This window comes from Microcebus murinus, chromosome 13 (assembly GCF_040939455.1).
Source record: "Microcebus murinus isolate Inina chromosome 13, M.murinus_Inina_mat1.0, whole genome shotgun sequence".
Lineage (NCBI taxonomy): Eukaryota > Metazoa > Chordata > Mammalia > Primates > Cheirogaleidae > Microcebus > Microcebus murinus.
In genome coordinates, this window is record NC_134116.1 from 60,125,166 (window position 1) to 60,131,388 (window position 6,223).

The following is a 6,223-nucleotide window of genomic DNA, read 5'->3' on the forward strand; positions in this document are numbered from 1 at the left end:
ACCACAAGACTGGGCCCAGAAGACGTACAGGGGCAGGGGACTCGAAGTGGAGGGCTTCTGTTCTGAATTTGGAAGTGTGAACCTTGTCTGTAAGAGCAGACATCTGATCCCAGCCACCCTTTGGCTCAAACATGACCTTTTACCAATGGTTTCACCTCCCTGTGCCTCAATATTTTTTCATTTCTATAATGATGGTGAAAATCATGATAACATCCCTCTCATCCTTAAGGATTAGGTTGTGAGTCTGCATTTATGCTGATAACTTCTGGAAAGGCATATAGGCACAGTTCATTCCCAGAAATAATTCTTTGAAAGAGCTGATTCTGGTCACACAGGGTTCGGAAGGTGGTGCAAAGCTGTTGTTTTCCCCACCCAGGCACCTCTTGTTTTACCTGGATGGAAATCTTAGATACTGTCTCTCGCTAGCCTTGCTCCCGTCCCCGGATGCTCTCATCTATCTTTTCTACCTCCACTTTCCCAGGACCAGAGCACAGTACAAAGCCCGGCACGGGTCTGCCTCCGTGGGTGGGGGCGACTAGAAAGGCCTGCCCTGAGCCTTTCTTGAGCTTCGGATGAGGAGACATGCATATATTTCAAAGTGGAGCATCTATAAGAAAAACAGTCTCTTTGCAAACATTTACAGTTTTTTGAGACATAAACTTGGTATATTATAGTAACAAATCACTGTCTCTTTGCTCTGCTTACCGTAAATTCGCTACCAAAGGAAAGGGGCAAGGAGCGGGAAAGACAGGAGCTAAGGAGGAAAGAAAACTCTATCCAACCGTAAGGATAAGTTATCATAAAACACTGTGAACTGCAGGACACTTTGTGACAATGTGAAAGTAAACACCTGCTAAGTCCATCCTGGGTCCACTTTTAAAGACCTTTGTGTACACTGGGCCCGCCCAGATAACCCGGGATAATTTCCCTGTCTCACAGTTGGCTGTTTAACATCCTCAATGCCAACCTTAGTTGCAGACTAGAACCTACAGAAAGCGGAGACAGAGTTGACAAGAGTAGGTCTGTGCACTAATTCTCAGATTATTGCACTTAACAGCTAATTCCCTATCCTTCTTCATACTGTAAATTATTTTCTTCTTTTTTTTAACCATTCCTTTTGATGAAGAGCTTTTATTTTCTCAGATCACACTATTAGACACCTAACTTTAACACAGAAAAAAAAATCATCTTCTCTTTACTTAGGAGATTTATTTAATCAATACCATTAGTTAACAAAAAACAAAAATAAAAGCCTTCAATCTCCTCATACAGCTCTGTGTCCTAATCAGCCAACACACACACACACACACACACACGTACACATGTACACATACATAAATACATACACATACAAATAAAGAGAAAAGTCTGGAATTCTCCAATGCACTGGCTGCTCCAGACCCCCAAAGCCTCCAGACTGTAGGAGATACCCCTATAACGCCACCTCTGGTTGGAATCATAATGGTATCTCATTATTTATTCACACCACATTCAAATGTGCAAAAAAAATGTCATTTCTTCATTTTTTTATAAATCATCAGCTGACCTTCACAATTTAATTGAGTCCAAAACTTAATTCAATGTCAAATTGAAAGAATGTTGCTACTTAAACGCTCATACTATCTAAGCAAACTGTTTAATTTCTCAGATTTTTTTTCTTTCAACATTTACCCCTCAGCTTGGCCTCTCCAAGGCCAAGGCCATATCTGAAGAACTTGGGGCGGGAAAAGGGGGACAGAGAGGTGGGTACGTGCCCAAGTCTCGCGTCTGCTTCCCCGTTGATCTGGCCTGCGCCAGGGCTGAGAGTGGCCTCCGACGTCCTGTAGGGCCTTAGCCAGTGCCCATGGCCACGGCTCTCCAAGGCCCCTGTGCCTCGTGCCTGACCACGGGCCCCACCAGTCCACCTCTGGGTCAGCTTCCTGCGGCCGCTATAACAAATTACCACGCACAATGGCTTAAAACCATACAGTTTTATTCTCTTACAGTTCTGGAGGTCAGAAGACCAAAATGGGCCACACTGAGCTAAAGTCATCTGCGTTCCTTCCGGGAGCTCTAGGGCAGGATCCATTTCCTCATCTTGTCCAGCTTCTAGAGGCCTCCACACTCCTGGGCTGGTGGCCCCTTCCTCCCTCTCCGAAGCCAAGGTGGGCTGAGTCCTCGTCACATTGCTTCCTCTCTGCTTCTCTCTCTTCTTCTCTTCCACCTCCCTTTCCTGATGAGCAACCTCTAAGGACCCTTGCGATGACATTGAGTCCAACTGCCTAATCCAGCAGATTCTCCCTGTATTAAAAGTCAGCTGATTAGCAACTTTGTTTTCTATGGAATATAACATATTCACAGGGTCCAGGGACCGGGGTTTGGACGTCTTTGGGAGGCCATGACCCTCTGTACCACAGCTTCCATACTCCCTCTCCAGGCCTGGAGGACACAAGGTCTGGACCTGGCCTCCCATGCTGAGGTGCTGGGGCAGACAGAGCTGTGTCCCCCTGCTCCCCTCCCCTGCCACCATCCCCACACCCATGTGCTGCTCACGGTACTGGGTCGATCACTCCTAGCACCCTGCAGCCTCCACACCATTGCTTCTCAGAGAGTGGGCCTCCAGCCCTGAATCCTCAGGCCCCCTGACCATCTGGTGTTTCTAACGGCTTCGTCCATCCCAAACCCCAGATTCAGCCTGAAGCAGGGAGGAAATAAGAGCCCAGCTGAACCCCTGTGACCTCAATGTCCCTCTGTGTGGCTTACACTTCCCACAACCTCAACAGAAGGCTCAAGGCCATTCTTTTCCTCATAACCCTCCTTCCCCAGACTGACGACACCACAGCCCCATGCCTAACCCAGCACAGGCACAGGAGGAAGCTTCTCCACAGTTTCCTCAAGAATTCTAATGATTGAAGTCCACTAGGCATCGTTTCTTGATGGGCTAAATTAATTTAGAAATTTCTTCCTCTCATCCTCCCTCCCTTCCTAATTTCCCCAAGCCTGTGGTCTGGCCAGGCACTAAATCAAAAATATTTTTTAACAACCAGATCTGATCAACGATTTTGTTGTTCTAACGGCTGCCTGCCTGTCCCCTGGACAGGCAGGCAGCTCCCAGGTGACAAGACTTACAGGTTGAGGAAACACACCAAAAAATATTCCCAAAGAGTACCTCAGTTTTGCTAATATAGAAATATGAGTGCACTGAGGAGGTAGGAGAAAGAGGGCTACACCAGAGTCCAATCTGAACAGTGGTTAAGGCAGTTTCCATCCAAGTCCTGAACCGAGAGGAGAAACTTCTCTACCCACAGTGCATTGCACGCTTCTTAGAATGGGTGGTGGGCCTCAGGCGGGCGTGGGGGGCGCTTTCGGTTACAGACTGTGAGAACATTTCATGACAAAGTGTTGGAAGCGAATTAGGCCTCTTGTTGCTAGTCTTGTTGACACTTACAAATCATCTAAAGCCCCCCAACACAGCCCATCGCCAAAGCATTAAGTTTCTGAATGCGTTCGGCTGAATGTACTGTGTACTTGAATCTAAAAGCAAAGGAGCTTTCCTTTGAGACGTTGTGAGGTAACAGGGTTTGGTCTATTATTAAAAATCCAATTCAGAGTCCCTTCATTCAGGGGCCAAATGGACTTCTTATGTAAAAGGGCTTTTAACAGAGCTGTGCACATTTTAATTATGGGAGGACTGGGATGGGGTTTGGTAACCAGACGCTACTTAAGGGACACAATAAAAGAGGAGGCTTGGAGTGCTGAGGGCCGGAGCTTGTGGATGGAGGGGGAGAAGGTAAGGGTGGACACACAGGCTTCCTTGAGAAGAACCTTGTGTGACAGGTCGCAGCCCAAGCCATGGGACGTGGGAGAACTTGGGGACGTTCTGTTCAATTTTATTTTTAGGTAAGAGAAAAAACAGGTTTCTAAGCTTCAGCAGCACTGCGGGTCAGCTCCTCCAGGCTGGGTTGCTAAGATGTGCCTGGGCTCTTGCCAGGGAGAGGTCCCCAGGGCTGCCCACAATTCATCCCTCACGAGTTTGTTTGTTGTCTCTCTAGTACCTTGTGGAATGTATCGAACAGCTTTGTTTAAAGGTCTGCTGAGCCTAATGAAGGGAAGATATGCCCACGAGGTACTAGTAAGTGAAAAAGAGCAGTTAACAATACCGTGTATACTATATCATTCTAATTTTGTTAAAAGCATGTATATAGATATGCTTTACCTATGCAAATATATTAGAAGGAAATTCACGAAAAATCTTAGAGCATAAAAATCTCAAGCATGATTGTTAAACTTGTTTCCATATACTTTTTTGTATTTTCCAACTTTTCTACAACCACTATCTGTTTCTCTTATCATCCTAAAAACAAAGATTCATTAAAGCAAGATGTCAAGTAAGTCTCTTGCTAGGGAGACCAATGTTTAAATTCCCCTCTGTCTTTAACTCCTTCGGCATATAATTCTATCTTGTAATGAATTAAAACCAAACTATGCAGAAGAGACTAGAGAGGACGAGAATTTATGGGTGAGCTTTCTGACACGCTGGTAACCAGGGGGCCAGTGCAGCTGCAGAGGTTGGCCGGTCTTGCAGGCCTGAGCTGGGAGGGTGGCCGGCCTTGCAGGCCTGGGCTGGGAGGGTCACCATCTTGCTGTGGAACCTGCTTTTCTCTCTGTGGGCAGTAGAGGGCGCTCATCCAGGGCTCTTTGCTGAACAGAGAGGTTGTCCTCACCAGGATCTGGATGGATGACCCAGGAGATCTGACCACAGGGCAGGGAGGCCCCAGGCAGGACTAGGTGGGTCTTTTAGGTGTCAGGTGGGAAGCAGAGAGAGTGAAGTCACCACCTGTGTTTGCCCAGCACAGCCAGTTCAATTTGGCAGGCAGGTGTTGGGGACAGAACGTCCACTGTAGCTGAGGGCACAGCAAGCCGGCCCAGCACAGGTGGCTCCCACAGTGATCTCGTCCCCTCCCAGGACAACACCCTGCACCAAGCCAGCCTTCGGAAAGGTTCCCCGCCCCTGGCTCCAGGTATTACGGTGTAACCTGAAGAGCACAACCGAAGTCAAATGATAAATTTGAGTCTGTTACCCTCTAGCTGTGTGACCATGGGCAATCACCGAGCTTCCTGAATCTGTGTCTTTATCTGTAAAAATGGGGATAATATAATAACGATCTCACTGAGCTGCTGTGAGTTTTAAATGAGAACATGTATGTTAAAGACGCTTTCTAATGCACTGCAATAAACAAAGGCTTGTTCCTCTCCCAACCCTCCGCACTCCTGTCTCCCATCAAGGCGGGACCTGATTAGACAAGAGTCACAGTCGTGTGCCACCTGAACAAAGAGGCCCAGCCCACCGCAGCCACCCTCTGGGACACACGTGGCCTTCACAGACCACCTGCTCGCGGTCAGCCCTGATGAGGCTGGCGGGGGCTTGCCATGGAGGAGGGGGTTAAGATGGAAATTTCAGCTGAAACATGGAGACAACAGGTGACAGACACCAAACTGAGCTGTGGGCAAAGCAGCGTGGGGCCCTGGCAAAGGCTGAGAGGCCAGGACCTGACGGGAGCCTCAGCTCCTCCCCACGTGGGGGCTAGGAGAGGGCTCTGGGCAGCGGCTTTGAGGGAGGACTTCTCCAGAATCTCTGGTTTGTTGAGCCCCACCCTCCCTAAAGAGGACGGACAGAGGCTGGGTCCCCCTTTGCCTCCTGGCCAGAGAGCAGAGCTTTAAGGAGATCACCTGGAGATGGGCATGAGCCTCCTACGGTTTGGGGGCAGGCAGAGCAGGCTGGCGTCGGTCTGCAGATGAGGAATCTGGAGGGTGAAGGAAACCGGATATGGGTGACAGGCCGGGGCAGGGGTGCTGCCCTTCCAGAACTTGTCGGGGCAAAATGTGTCTGAAAGTTCCCTGGAGGCCTGCCCTGGGCACAGGCGAGGGGCGGCTACATGGGGTCCGGAGGCGGAGGCGGACTGCAGGGACGCGAGGGCCTGGGAAGCCAGATGACAGACAGCTGCTTCTGCCCAGACCGAGGGAACCACGGGAGAGAATTCCTGGGGCTCAACGCATGGGGTGGAAGGGAGATTTCTGAAGAACCCACAAGTCGCCCAGGCGAGGACAGGCTGCTCTGAGCCCCTGGCAGCCCAGAGAGCACAAAGCTCGTTATGACGGTGCCAGAGGCCTGAGAACTTCCTGACACCCCCATCTCTGCCTCCGCACGCCCCACCCCAGCGCGATCGCACCTCAGGTGCTGCTG